The following is a 16765-nucleotide window of genomic DNA, read 5'->3' as shown; positions in this document are numbered from 1 at the left end:
ATTTCTTCATCGGAATGAACGTTTATATTTTGTCATGATTTCTTCGTATATGTTTTGTCATGATTTCTTCGTAATGAGCGTAAATGACCCAAAAATAATGTTTAGGTGAAGAGGTGAGATCTCACCTCTTTTCTCACCTCATTGAATTTTCATGATTTCTTCATCGAAATGTTTTGTCATGATTTCTTCGTTTATGTTTTGTCATGATTTCATCGTATATGCTTTGTCATGACTTCTTCATCGTAATGAACGTATATGCTTTGTCAAACATGAGCGTAAATGTTTTGTCAAGACTTCTTCATCGTATATGTTTTGTCACTACTTCATCGTAAATGTTTTGTCATGATTTCTTCATCGTAATGAGCGTATATGTTTTGTCAAACATGAGCGTATATGTTTTGTCAAACATGAGCGTATATGTTTTGTCATGACTTCTTCATCGTAATGAACGTATATGCTTTGTCAAGACTTCTTCATCGTAATGAGTGTAAATGTTTTGTCAAACATGAGCGTAAATGTTTTGTCAAGACTTCTTCATCGTAATGAACGTAAATGATTTGTCATGACTTCTTCATCGTAATGAGTGTAAATGTTTTGTCGAAACTTCATCGTAAATGTTTTGTCAAACATGAACGTACATGTTTTGTCATGACTTCTTCATCGTAATGAATGTAAATGATTGTCATGATTTCTTCGTTTATGTTTTGTCATGATTTCTTCATCGTAAATGTTTTGTCAAACATGAACGTACATGTTTTGTCATGATTTCTTCATCGTAATGAACGTAAATGATTTGTCATGATTTCTTCGTTTATGCTTTGTCATGACTTCTTCATCGTAAATGTTTTGTCATGATTTCTTCGTTTATGTTTTGTCATGACTTCTTCATCGTAAATGTTTTGTCATGACTTCTTCGTTTATGTTTTGTCATGACTTCTTCGTATATGTTTTGTCAAAACTTCATCGTATATGTTTTGTCATGATTTCATCGTACATGTTTTGTCGAAACTTCTTCGTATATGTTTTGTCATGATTTCATCGTATATGCTTTGTCAAACATGAACGTAAATGATTTGTCGAAACTTCATCGTATATGCTTTGTCATGACTTCTTCATCGTAAATGTTTTGTCATGATTTCTTCGTATAGGTTTTGTCATGACTTCTTCGTAATGAACGTAAATGACCCAAAAATAATGTTTAGGTGAAGAGGTGAGATCTCACCTCTTTTCTCACCTCTTTTCTCACCTCATGAATTTTCATGACTTCTTCATCGTAATGAGCGTAAATGTTTTGTCATGATTTCTTCGTATATGTTTTGTCAAACATGAGCGTATATGTTTTGTCATGACTTCTTCGAATATGTTTTGTCAAGACTTCTTCGTATATGCTTTGTCAAACATGAACGTATATGTTTTGTCGAACCTTCACTTTTTTGACGAAGTGCAAATCTTCACTTCGTGTCAAAACTTCATCGTATATGTTTTGTCAAGACTTCTTCGTAAATGATTTGTCAAGACTTCTTCGTAAATGTTTTGTTTTCATGTAAACTTCTTCGTAATGCTTTGTCAAGACTTCTTCGTATATGCTTTGTCAAGATTATGAAGGAGGCGTTGAAGATGTTATACCATCTAAGAACTTGAGAGAGTCAAAGTCAACACATCTGGGACCATTAGAGCGGGAGTACTGGAAAAACAAAATAAGCCAGAAAGAATAAGAAAATTCTTCTAAACTTTTTCATTAGATGTAAATCAGACAAAAGAACTTTTAGAAGAATTTCCTCATATGATTGCTTCCCTCGAAAAACCGAGAGAAGAGATTCCGTATGAAAATCGCAAGTTCTTAGATGGTATAACATCTTCGTAATGAACGTAAATGACCCAAAAATAATGTTTAGGTGAAGAGGTGAGATCTCACCTCTTTTCTCACCTCTTTTCTCACCTCATGAATTTTCATGACTTCTTCATCGAAATGAGCGTAAATGTTTTGTCATGATTTCTTCGTATAGGTTTTGTCATGACTTCTTCGTAATGAACGTAAATGACCCAAAAATAATGTTTAGGTGAAGAGGTGAGATCTCACCTCTTTTCTCACCTCTTTTCTCACCTCATGAATTTTCATGACTTCTTCATCGTAATGAGCGTAAATGTTTTGTCATGATTTCTTCGTATATGTTTTGTCAAACATGAGCGTATATGTTTTGTCATGACTTCTTCGAATATGTTTTGTCAAGACTTCTTCGTATATGCTTTGTCAAACATGAACGTATATGTTTTGTCGAACCTTCACTTTTTTGACGAAGTGCAAATCTTCACTTCGTGTCAAAACTTCATCGTATATGCTTTGTCAAACATGAACGTATATGTTTTGTCGAAACTTCATCGTATATGCTTTGTCAAACATGAACGTAAATGTTTTGTCGAACCTTCACTTTTTGACGAAGTGCAAATCTTCACTTCGTGTCAAAACTTCATCGTATATGCTTTGTCAAACATTAACGTAAATGTTTTGTCGAACCTTCACTTTTTTGACGAAATGCAAATCTTCACTTCGTGTCAAAACTTCATCGTATATGTTTTGTCAAGACTTCATCGTATATGCTTTGTCAAACATGAACGTATATGTTTTGTCAAACATGAACGTAAATGTTTTGTCGAACCTTCACTTTTTTGACGAAGTGCAAATCTTCACTTCGTGTCAAGACTTCTTCGTAAATGTTTTTGTCAAAACTTCATCGTATATGCTTTGTCAAACATGAACGTATATGTTTTGTCGAAACTTCATCGTATATGCTTTGTCAAACATGAACGTAAATGTTTTGTCGAACCTTCACTTTTTTGACGAAGTGCAAATCTTCACTTCGTGTCAAAACTTCATCGTATATGCTTTGTCAAACATGAACGTATATGTTTTTGTCGAAACTTCACTTTTTTGACGAAGTGCAAATCTTCACTTCGTGTCAAAACTTCATCGTATATGCTTTGTCAAACATGAACGTATATGTTTTGTCAAACATGAACGTAAATGTTTTGTCGAACCTTCACTTTTTTGACGAAGTGCAAATCTTCACTTCGTGTCAAGACTTCTTCGTAAATGATTTGTCAAGACTTCTTCGTAAATGTTTTGTCATGACTTCTTCGTATATGATTTGTCAAGACTTCATCGTAAATGTTTTGTCAAAACTTCATCGTATATGCTTTGTCAAACATGAACGTATATGTTTTGTCGAACCTTCACTTTTTTGACGAAGTGCAAATCTTCACTTCGTGTCAAAACTTCATCGTATATGCTTTGTCAAACATGAACGTAAATGTTTTGTCGAACCTTCACTTTTTTGACGAAGTGCAAATCTTCACTTCGTGTCAAAACTTCATCGTATATGCTTTGTCAAACATGAACGTATATGTTTTGTCAAACATGAACGTAAATGTTTTGTCGAACCTTCACTTTTTTGACGAAGTGCAAATCTTCACTTCGTGTCAAGACTTCTTCGTAAATGATTTGTCAAGACTTCTTCGTAAATGTTTTGTCATGACTTCTTCGTATATGTTTTGTCAAAACTTCATCGTATATGTTTTGTCATGATTTCATCGTACATGTTTTGTCGAAACTTCTTCGTATATGTTTTGTCATGATTTCATCGTATATGCTTTGTCAAACATGAACGTAAATGATTTGTCGAAACTTCATCGTATATGCTTTGTCATGACTTCTTCATCGTAAATGTTTTGTCATGATTTCTTCGTATAGGTTTTGTCATGATTTCTTCGTAATGAACGTAAATGACCCAAAAATAATGTTTAGGTGAAGAGGTGAGATCTCACCTCTTTTCTCACCTCTTTTCTCACCTCATGAATTTTCATGACTTCTTCATCGTAATGAGCGTAAATGTTTTGTCATGATTTCTTCGTATATGTTTTGTCAAACATGAGCGTATATGTTTTGTCATGACTTCTTCGAATATGTTTTGTCAAGACTTCTTCGTATATGCTTTGTCAAACATGAACGTATATGTTTTGTCGAACCTTCACTTTTTTGACGAAGTGCAAATCTTCACTTCGTGTCAAAACTTCATCGTATATGTTTTGTCAAGACTTCTTCGTAAATGATTTGTCAAGACTTCTTCGTAAATGTTTTGTCATGACTTCATCGTAAATGTTTTGTCAAAACTTCATCGTATATGCTTTGTCAAACATGAACGTATATGTTTTGTCGAAACTTCATCGTATATGCTTTGTCAAACATTAACGTAAATGTTTTGTCGAACCTTCACTTTTTTGACGAAGTGCAAATCTTCACTTCTTGTCAAAACTTCATCGTATATGCTTTGTCAAACATGAACGTATATGTTTTGTCAAACATGAACGTAAATGTTTTGTCGAACCTTCACTTTTTTGACGAAGTGCAAATCTTCACTTCGTGTCAAGACTTCTTCGTAAATGATTTGTCAAGACTTCTTCGTAAATGTTTTGTCATGACTTCTTCGTATATGATTTGTCAAGACTTCATCGTAAATGTTTTGTCAAAACTTCATCGTATATGCTTTGTCAAACATGAACGTATATGTTTTGTCGAAACTTCATCGTATATGCTTTGTCAAACATGAACGTATATGTTTGTCGAAACTTCATCGTATATGCTTTGTCAAACATGAACGTAAATGTTTTGTCGAACCTTCACTTTTTTGACGAAGTGCAAATCTTCACTTCGTGTCAAAACTTCATCGTATATGCTTTGTCAAACATTAACGTAAATGTTTTGTCGAACCTTCACTTTTTTGACGAAGTGCAAATCTTCACTTCGTGTCAAAACTTCATCGTATATGCTTTGTCAAACATGAACGTATATGTTTTGTCAAACATGAACGTAAATGTTTTGTCGAACCTTCACTTTTTTGACGAAGTGCAAATCTTCACTTCGTGTCAAGACTTCTTCGTAAATGATTTGTCAAGACTTCTTCGTAAATGTTTTGTCATGACTTCTTCGTATATGATTTGTCAAGACTTCATCGTAAATGTTTTGTCAAAACTTCATCGTATATGCTTTGTCAAACATGAACGTATATGTTTTGTCGAACCTTCACTTTTTTGACGAAGTGCAAATCTTCACTTCGTGTCAAAACTTCATCGTATATGCTTTGTCAAACATGAACGTAAATGTTTTGTCGAACCTTCACTTTTTTGACGAAGTGCAAATCTTCACTTCGTGTCAAAACTTCATCGTATATGCTTTGTCAAACATTAACGTAAATGTTTTGTCGAACCTTCACTTTTTTGACGAAGTGCAAATCTTCACTTCGTGTCAAAACTTCATCGTATATGCTTTGTCAAACATGAACGTAAATGTTTTGTCGAACCTTCACTTTTTTGACGAAGTGCAAATCTTCACTTCGTGTCAAGACTTCTTCGTAAATGATTTGTCAAGACTTCTTCGTAAATGTTTTGTCAAAACTTCATCGTATATGCTTTGTCAAACATGAACGTATATGTTTTGTCAAACATGAACGTAAATGTTTTTGTCGAACCTTCACTTTTTTGACGAAGTGCAAATCTTCACTTCGTGTCAAAACTTCATCGTATATGCTTTGTCAAACATGAACGTATATGTTTTGTCAAACATGAACGTAAATGTTTTGTCGAACCTTCACTTTTTTGACGAAGTGCAAATCTTCACTTCGTGTCAAAACTTCATCGTATATGCTTTGTCAAACATGAACGTAAATGTTTTGTCGAACCTTCACTTTTTTGACGAAGTGCAAATCTTCACTTCGTGTCAAGACTTCTTCGTAAATGATTTGTCAAGACTTCTTCGTAAATGTTTTGTCATGACTTCTTCGTATATGATTTGTCAAGACTTCATCGTAAATGTTTTGTCAAACTTCATCGTATATGCTTTGTCAAACATGAACGTACATGTTTTGTCATGATTTCTTCATCGTAATGAACGTAAATGATTTGTCATGATTTCTTCGTTTATGCTTTGTCATGACTTCTTCATCGTAAATGTTTTGTCATGATTTCTTCGTTTATGTTTTGTCATGATTTCTTCGTTTATGTTTTGTCATGACTTCTTCGTTTATGTTTTGTCATGACTTCTTCGTATATGTTTTGTCAAAACTTCATCGTATATGTTTTGTCATGATTTCATCGTACATGTTTTGTCGAAACTTCTTCGTATATGTTTTGTCATGACTTCATCGTAAATGTTTTGTCATGATTTCTTCGTAAATGTTTTGTCATGATTTCATCGTAAATGTTTTGTCATGATTTCATCGTATATGCTTTGTCAAGATTTCATCGTAAATGTTTTGTCAAGATTTCATCGTAAATGTTTTGTCATGACTTCTTCGTATATGATTTGTCAAGACTTCATCGTAAATGTTTTGTCAAAACTTCATCGTATATGCTTTGTCAAACATGAACGTATATGTTTTGTCGAACCTTCACTTTTTTGACGAAGTGCAAATCTTCACTTCGTGTCAAAACTTCATCGTATATGCTTTGTCAAACATGAACGTAAATGTTTTGTCGAACCTTCACTTTTTTGACGAAGTGCAAATCTTCACTTCGTGTCAAAACTTCATCGTATATGCTTTGTCAAACATTAACGTAAATGTTTTGTCGAACCTTCACTTTTTTGACGAAGTGCAAATCTTCACTTCGTGTCAAAACTTCATCGTATATGCTTTGTCAAACATGAACGTAAATGTTTTGTCGAACCTTCACTTTTTTGACGAAGTGCAAATCTTCACTTCGTGTCAAGACTTCTTCGTAAATGATTTGTCAAGACTTCTTCGTAAATGTTTTGTCAAAACTTCATCGTATATGCTTTGTCAAACATGAACGTATATGTTTTGTCAAACATGAACGTAAATGTTTTGTCGAACCTTCACTTTTTTGACGAAGTGCAAATCTTCACTTCGTGTCAAAACTTCATCGTATATGCTTTGTCAAACATGAACGTAAATGTTTTGTCGAACCTTCACTTTTTTGACGAAGTGCAAATCTTCACTTCGTGTCAAAACTTCATCGTATATGCTTTGTCAAACATGAACGTATATGTTTTGTCGAAACTTCATCGTATATGCTTTGTCAAACATGAACGTAAATGTTTTGTCGAACCTTCACTTTTTTGACGAAGTGCAAATCTTCACTTCGTGTCAAAAACTTCATCGTATATGCTTTGTCAAACATGAACGTAAATGTTTTGTCGAACCTTCACTTTTTTGACGAAGTGCAAATCTTCACTTCGTGTCAAGACTTCTTCGTAAATGATTTGTCAAGACTTCTTCGTAAATGTTTTGTCATGACTTCTTCGTATATGATTTGTCAAGACTTCATCGTAAATGTTTTGTCAAAACTTCATCGTATATGCTTTGTCAAACATGAACGTACATGTTTTGTCATGATTTCTTCGTTTATGTTTTGTCATGACTTCTTCGTTTATGCTTTGTCATGACTTCTTCATCGTAAATGTTTTGTCATGATTTCTTCGTTTATGTTTTGTCATGATTTTCTTCGTTTATGTTTGTCATGATTCTTCGTTTATGTTTTGTCATGACTTTTCTTCGTTATATGTTTTGTCAAACTTTCTCGTTATGTTTTTGTCATGATTTCATCGTACATGTTTTGTCGAAACTTCTTCGTATATGTTTTGTCATGACTTCATCGTAAATGTTTTGTCATGATTTTTCGTAATGTTTTGTCATGTTTCATCGTAAATGTTTTGTCATGATTTCATCGTAATGTTTGTCAAACATGATGAACGTAAATGATTTGTCGAAACTTCATCGTATATGCTTTGTCATGACTTCTTCATCGTAAATGTTTTGTCATGATTTCTTCGTATAGGTTTTGTCATGATTTCTTCGTAATGAACGTAAATGACCCAAAAATAATGTTTAGGTGAAGAGGTGAGATCTCACCTCTTTTCTCACCTCTTTTCTCACCTCATGAATTTTCATGACTTCTTCATCGTAATGAGCGTAAATGTTTTGTCATGATTTCTTCGTATATGTTTTGTCATGATGCAAAAAATAATGAGTTCATTTACTCACAATATTTTTGTACAAAATGTAAAGTATGGCGGTTTGAAACCGTCGGGAACCTTCACTTTTTTGACGAAGTGCAATTCTTCACTTCGTGTCAAAACTTCATCGTAATGAGCGTAAATGATCCAAAAATAATGTTTACGTTCATGGTTTCAGGTTATTCAATAATTAATTATTTTTGAAGAACTGAAGGTGTCACTACGTCACCATGTGTCACCAGGTCATTTAACTTCTCTGAAAAAATGAGACAACATGACATTTAGACAACAACACAGGAGGAAGGCAGTTATGACTTATTTTTGAAGAACTGAAGGTGTCACTCGGTCACCAGGTAATTTAACTCATGACATTTTGACAACAACACAGGAGGAAGGCAGTTATGACTTATTTTTGAAGAACTGAAGGTGTCACTACGTCACCATGTGTCACTCGGTCATTTAACTTCTCTGAAAAAATGAGACAACATGACATTTAGACAACAACACAGGAGGAAGGCAGTTATGACTTATTTTTGAAGAACTGAAGGTGTCACTACGTCACCATGTGTCACTCGGTCATTTAACTTCTCTGAAAAAGTGTGACAACATGACATTTTGACAACACAGCAGGAAATAAACTTCATCGTAATGAACGTATATGTTTTGTCAAAACTTCTTCGTAAATGTTTTGTCATGATTTCTTCATCGTAATGAACGTATATGTTTTGTCAAAACTTCTTCGTAAATGTTTTGTCATGATTTCTTCGTAAATGTTTTGTCATGATTTCTTCATCGTAATGAGCGTAAATGACCCAAAAATAATGTTTAGGTGAAGAGGTGAGATCTCACCTCTTTTCTCACCTCATTGAATTTTCATGATTTCTTCATCGTAATGAACGTATATGTTTTGTCAAAACTTCTTCATCGTAATGAACGTTAATGTTTTGTCGAAACTTCTTCATCGTAATGAGTGTAAATGATCCAAAAATAATGTTTTCATTAATGGTTTTTAGGTCATTCAATAATTAATTATTTTTGAAGAACTGAAGGTGCTACCATGTTACCATGTGCTACCAGGTCATTTAACTTCTCTGAAAAAATGAGACAACATGACATTTAGACAACAACACAGGAGGAAGGCAGTTATGACTTCATCAGAACACTTCATCGTAATGAACGTTAATGTTTTGTCATGATGATTTTATCGTTAATGTTTTGTCGAAACTTCTTCATCGGAATGAGTGTAAATGATCCAAAAATAATGTTTAGGGTAGATGGTTAGATCTCACCTCTTTTCTCACCTCATTGAATTTTCATGATTTCTTCATCGTAATGAACGTATATGTTTTGTCATGATGATTTTATCGTAATGAGCGTAAATGAATGTGTCGAAACTTCTTCATCGTAATGAACGTAAACGACTAAAAATAATGTTTAGGGTAGATGGTTAGATCTAACCTCATTTCTAATCTCATTTCTAATCTCATGATTTCTTCATTGTATATGTTTTGTCATGATTTCTTCATCGTAATGAGTGTAAATGAATGTGTCAAACATGAACGTATATGCTTTGTCAAGACTTCTTCATCGTAAATGTTTTGTCATGATTTCTTCATCGTAATGAGCGTATATGCTTTGTCATGATTTCTTCTTCGTAAATGTTTTGTCATGATTTCTTCATCGTAATGAGCGTAAATCAGACAAAAATATATTTTAGGTGAAGAGGTGAGATCTCACCTCTTTTCTCACCTCATTGAATTTTCATGATTTCTTCATCGGAATGAACGTTTATATTTTGTCATGATTTCTTCGTATATGTTTTGTCATGATTTCTTCGTAATGAGCGTAAATGACCCAAAAATAATGTTTAGGTGAAGAGGTGAGATCTCACCTCTTTTCTCACCTCATTGAATTTTCATGATTTCTTCATCGGAAATGTTTTGTCATGATTTCTTCGTTTATGTTTTGTCATGATTTCATCGTATATGCTTTGTCATGACTTCTTCATCGTAATGAACGTATATGCTTTGTCAAACATGAGCGTAAATGTTTTGTCAAGACTTCTTCATCGTATATGTTTTGTCACTACTTCATCGTAAATGTTTTGTCATGATTTCTTCATCGTAATGAGCGTATATGTTTTGTCATGACTTCTTCATCGTAATGAACGTATATGCTTTGTCAAGACTTCTTCATCGTAATGAGTGTAAATGTTTTGTCAAACATGAGCGTAAATGTTTTGTCAAGACTTCTTCATCGTAATGAACGTAAATGATTTGTCATGACTTCTTCATCGTAATGAGTGTAAATGTTTTGTCGAAACTTCATCGTAAATGTTTTGTCAAACATGAACGTACATGTTTTGTCATGACTTCTTCATCGTAATGAATGTAAATGATTTGTCATGATTTCTTCGTTTATGTTTTGTCATGATTTCTTCATCGTAAATGTTTTGTCAAACATGAACGTACATGTTTTGTCATGATTTCTTCATCGTAATGAACGTAAATGATTTGTCATGATTTCTTCGTTTATGCTTTGTCATGACTTCTTCATCGTAAATGTTTTGTCATGATTTCTTCGTTTATGTTTTGTCATGACTTCTTCATCGTAAATGTTTTGTCATGACTTCTTCGTTTATGTTTTGTCATGACTTCTTCGTATATGTTTTGTCAAAACTTCATCGTATATGTTTTGTCATGATTTCATCGTACATGTTTTGTCGAAACTTCTTCGTATATGTTTTGTCATGATTTCATCGTATATGCTTTGTCAAACATGAACGTAAATGATTTGTCGAAACTTCATCGTATATGCTTTGTCATGACTTCTTCATCGTAAATGTTTTGTCATGATTTCTTCGTATAGGTTTTGTCATGACTTCTTCGTAATGAACGTAAATGACCCAAAAATAATGTTTAGGTGAAGAGGTGAGATCTCACCTCTTTTCTCACCTCTTTTCTCACCTCATGAATTTTCATGACTTCTTCATCGTAATGAGCGTAAATGTTTTGTCATGATTTCTTCGTATATGTTTTGTCAAACATGAGCGTATATGTTTTGTCATGACTTCTTCGAATATGTTTTGTCAAGACTTCTTCGTATATGCTTTGTCAAACATGAACGTATATGTTTTGTCGAACCTTCACTTTTTTGACGAAGTGCAAATCTTCACTTCGTGTCAAAACTTCATCGTATATGTTTTGTCAAGACTTCTTCGTAAATGATTTGTCAAGACTTCTTCGTAAATGTTTTGTCATGACTTCATCGTAAATGTTTTGTCATGACTTCTTCGTATATGCTTTGTCAAGACTTCTTCGTATATGCTTTGTCAAGATTATGAAGGAGGCGTTGAAGATGTTATACCATCTAAGAACTTGAGAGAGTCAAAGTCAACACATCTGGGACCATTAGAGCGGGAGTACTGGAAAAACAAAAATAAGCCAGAAAGAATAAGAAAATTCTTCTAAACTTTTTCATTAGATGTAAATCAGACAAAAGAACTTTTAGAAGAATTTCCTCATATGATTGCTTCCCTCGAAAAACCGAGAGAAGAGATTCCGTATGAAATCGCAAGTTCTTAGATGGTATAACATCTTCGTAATGAACGTAAATGACCCAAAAATAATGTTTAGGTGAAGAGGTGAGATCTCACCTCTTTTCTCACCTCATGAATTTTCATGATTTCTTCGTAAATGTTTTGTCATGACTTCTTCGTAATGAACGTAAATGACCCAAAAATAATGTTTAGGTGAAGAGGTGAGATCTCACCTCTTTTCTCACCTCTTTTCTCACCTCATGAATTTTCATGACTTCTTCATCGAAATGAGCGTAAATGTTTTGTCATGATTTCTTCGTATAGGTTTTGTCATGACTTCTTCGTAATGAACGTAAATGACCCAAAAATAATGTTTAGGTGAAGAGGTGAGATCTCACCTCTTTTCTCACCTCTTTTCTCACCTCATGAATTTTCATGACTTCTTCATCGTAATGAGCGTAAATGTTTTGTCATGATTTCTTCGTATATGTTTTGTCAAACATGAGCGTATATGTTTTGTCATGACTTCTTCGAATATGTTTTGTCAAGACTTCTTCGTATATGCTTTGTCAAACATGAACGTATATGTTTTGTCGAACCTTCACTTTTTTGACGAAGTGCAAATCTTCACTTCGTGTCAAAACTTCATCGTATATGCTTTGTCAAACATGAACGTATATGTTTTGTCGAAACTTCATCGTATATGCTTTGTCAAACATGAACGTAAATGTTTTGTCGAACTTCACTTTTTTGACGAAGTGCAAATCTTCACTTCGTGTCAAAACTTCATCGTATATGCTTTGTCAAACATGAACGTAAATGTTTTGTCGAACCTTCACTTTTTTGACGAAATGCAAATCTTCACTTCGTGTCAAAACTTCATCGTATATGTTTTGTCAAAGACTTCTTCGTATATGCTTTGTCAAACATGAACGTATATGTTTTGTCAAACATGAACGTAAATGTTTGTCGAACTTCACTTTTGACGAAGTGCAAAATCTTCACTTCGTGTCAAGACTTCTTCGTAATGTTTGTCATGACTTCTTCGTATATGATTTGTCAAGACTTCATCGTAAATGTTTTGTCAAAACTCATCGTATATGCTTTGTCAAACATGAACGTATATGTTTTGTCGAAACTTCATCGTATATGCTTTGTCAAACATGAACGTAATGTTTGTCGAACCTTCACTTTTTTGACGAAGTGCAAATCTTCACTTCGTGTCTAAAACTTCATCGTATATGCTTTGTCAAACATGAACGTATATGTTTTGTCGAAACTTCACTTTTTTGACGAAGTGCAAATCTTCACTTCGTGTCAAAACTTCATCGTATATGCTTTGTCAAACATGAACGTAAATGTTTTGTCGAACCTTCACTTTTTTGACGAAGTGCAAATCTTCACTTCGTGTCAAACTTCATCGTATAATGCTTTGTCAAACATGAACGTAAAATGTTTTGTCGAACCTTCACTTTTTTGACGAAGTGCAAATCTTCAACTTCGTGTCAAGACTTCTTCGTAAATGATTTGTCAAGACTTCTTCGTAAGTTTTGTCATGACTTCTTCGTTATGATTTGTCAAGACTTCATCGTAAATGTTTTGTCAAAACTTATCGTATATGCTTTGTCAAACATGAACGTATATGTTTTGTCGAACCTTCACTTTTTTGACGAAGTGCAAATCTTCACTTCGTGTCAAAACTTCATCGTATATGCTTTGTCAAACATGAACGTATATGTTTTGTCGAAACTTCATCGTATATGCTTTGTCAAACATGAACGTAAATGTTTTGTCGAACCTTCACTTTTTTGACGAAGTGCAAATCTTCACTTCGTGTCAAAACTTCATCGTATATGCTTTGTCAAACATTAACGTAAATGTTTTGTCGAACCTTCACTTTTTTGACGAAGTGCAAATCTTCACTTCGTGTCAAAACTTCATCGTATATGCTTTGTCAAACATGAACGTATATGTTTTGTCAAACATGAACGTAAATGTTTTGTCGAACCTTCACTTTTTTGACGAAGTGCAAATCTTCACTTCGTGTCAAGACTTCTTCGTAAATGATTTGTCAAGACTTCTTCGTAAATGTTTTGTCATGACTTCTTCGTATATGATTTGTCAAGACTTCATCGTAAATGTTTTGTCAAAACTTCATCGTATATGCTTTGTCAAACATGAACGTATATGTTTTGTCGAAACTTCATCGTATATGCTTTGTCAAACATGAACGTATATGTTTTTGTCGAAACTTCATCGTATATGCTTTGTCAAACATGAACGTAAATGTTTTGTCGAACCTTCACTTTTTTTGACGAAGTGCAAATCTTCACTTCGTGTCAAAACTTCATCGTATATGCTTTGTCAAACATGAACGTAAATGTTTTGTCGAACCTTCACTTTTTTGACGAAGTGCAAATCTTCACTTCGTGTCAAAACTTCATCGTATATGCTTTGTCAAAACATGAACGTAAATGTTTTGTCGAACCTTCACTTTTTTGACGAAGTGCAAATCTTCACTTCGTGTCAAGACTTCTTCGTAAATGATTTGTCAAGACTTCTTCGTAAATGATTTGTCAAAACTTCATCGTAAATGTTTTGTCAAAACTTCATCGTATATGCTTTGTCAACATGAACGTAATATGTTTTGTCGAACCTTCACTTTTTTGACGAAGTGCAAATCTTCACTTCGTGTCAAAACTTCATCGTATATGCTTTGTCAAACATGAACGTATATGTTTTGTCGAAACTTCATCGTATATGCTTTGTCAAACATGAACGTAAATGTTTTGTCGAACCTTCACGTTTTTGACGAAGTGCAAATCTTCACTTCGTGTCAAAACTTCATCGTATATGCTTTGTCAAACATGAACGTATATGTTTTGTCGAAACTTCATCGTATATGCTTTGTCAAACATGAACGTAAATGTTTTGTCGAACCTTCACTTTTTTGACGAAGTGCAAATCTTCACTTCGTGTCAAAACTTCATCGTATATGCTTTGTCAAACATGAACGTAAATGTTTTGTCGAACCTTCACTTTTTTGACGAAATGCAAATCTTCACTTCGTGTCAAAACTTCATCGTATATGTTTTGTCAAGACTTCTTCGTATATGCTTTGTCAAACATGAACGTATATGTTTTGTCAAACATGAACGTAAATGTTTTGTCGAACCTTCACTTTTTTGACGAAGTGCAAATCTTCACTTCGTGTCAAGACTTCTTCGTAAATGTTTTGTCATGACTTCTTCGTATATGATTTGTCAAGACTTCATCGTAAATGTTTTGTCAAAACTTCATCGTATATGCTTTGTCAAACATGAACGTATATGTTTTGTCGAAACTTCATCGTATATGCTTTGTCAAACATGAACGTAAATGTTTTGTCAAAACTTCTTCATCGTAATGAACGTTAATGTTTTGTCGAAACTTCTTCATCGTAATGAGTGTAAATGATCCAAAAATAATGTTTTCATTAATGGTTTTTAGGTCATTCAATAATTAATTATTTTTGAAGAACTGAAGGTGCTACCATGTTACCATGTGCTACCAGGTCATTTAACTTCTCTGAAAAAATGAGACAACATGACATTTAGACAACAACACAGGAGGAAGGCAGTTATGACTTCATCAGAACACTTCATCGTAATGAACGTTAATGTTTTGTCATGATGATTTTATCGTTAATGTTTTGTCGAAACTTCTTCATCGGAATGAGTGTAAATGATCCAAAAATAATGTTTAGGGTAGATGGTTAGATCTCACCTCTTTTCTCACCTCATTGAATTTTCATGATTTCTTCATCGTAATGAACGTATATGTTTTGTCATGATGATTTTATCGTAATGAGCGTAAATGAATGTGTCGAAACTTCTTCATCGTAATGAACGTAAACGACTAAAAATAATGTTTAGGGTAGATGGTTAGATCTAACCTCATTTCTAATCTCATTTCTAATCTCATGATTTCTTCATTGTATATGTTTTGTCATGATTTCTTCATCGTAATGAGTGTAAATGAATGTGTCAAACATGAACGTATATGCTTTGTCAAGACTTCTTCATCGTAAATGTTTTGTCATGATTTCTTCATCGTAATGAGCGTATATGCTTTGTCATGATTTCTTCTTCGTAAATGTTTTGTCATGATTTCTTCATCGTAATGAGCGTAAATCAGACAAAAATATATTTTAGGTGAAGAGGTGAGATCTCACCTCTTTTCTCACCTCATTGAATTTTCATGATTTCTTCATCGGAATGAACGTTTATATTTTGTCATGATTTCTTCGTATATGTTTTGTCATGATTTCTTCGTAATGAGCGTAAATGACCCAAAAATAATGTTTAGGTGAAGAGGTGAGATCTCACCTCTTTTCTCACCTCATTGAATTTTCATGATTTCTTCATCGGAAATGTTTTGTCATGATTTCTTCGTTTATGTTTTGTCATGATTTCATCGTATATGCTTTGTCATGACTTCTTCATCGTAATGAACGTATATGCTTTGTCAAACATGAGCGTAAATGTTTTGTCAAGACTTCTTCATCGTATATGTTTTGTCACTACTTCATCGTAAATGTTTTGTCATGATTTCTTCATCGTAATGAGCGTATATGTTTTGTCATGACTTCTTCATCGTAATGAACGTATATGCTTTGTCAAGACTTCTTCATCGTAATGAGTGTAAATGTTTTGTCAAACATGAGCGTAAATGTTTTGTCAAGACTTCTTCATCGTAATGAACGTAAATGATTTGTCATGACTTCTTCATCGTAATGAGTGTAAATGTTTTGTCGAAACTTCATCGTAAATGTTTTGTCAAACATGAACGTACATGTTTTGTCATGACTTCTTCATCGTAATGAATGTAAATGATTTGTCATGATTTCTTCGTTTATGTTTTGTCATGATTTCTTCATCGTAAATGTTTTGTCAAACATGAACGTACATGTTTTGTCATGATTTCTTCATCGTAATGAACGTAAATGATTTGTCATGATTTCTTCGTTTATGCTTTGTCATGACTTCTTCATCGTAAATGTTTTGTCATGATTTCTTCGTTTATGTTTTGTCATGACTTCTTCATCGTAAATGTTTTGTCATGACTTCTTCGTTTATGTTTTGTCATGACTTCTTCGTATATGTTTTGTCAAAACTTCATCGTATATGTTTGTCATGATTTCATCGTACATGTTTTGTCGA

General features: G+C 33.4%; 1 annotated feature.

Annotated features, from left to right (window-relative positions):
* Positions 1-16765: part of a mobile genetic element that runs on past both edges of the window.

This window comes from Trichomonas vaginalis, chromosome III, assembly GCF_026262505.1.
Source record: "Trichomonas vaginalis G3 chromosome III, whole genome shotgun sequence".
In the NCBI taxonomy this organism is placed as follows: domain Eukaryota; phylum Parabasalia; order Trichomonadida; family Trichomonadidae; genus Trichomonas; species Trichomonas vaginalis.
This window is presented reverse-complemented; position numbering and strand designations above follow the sequence as displayed.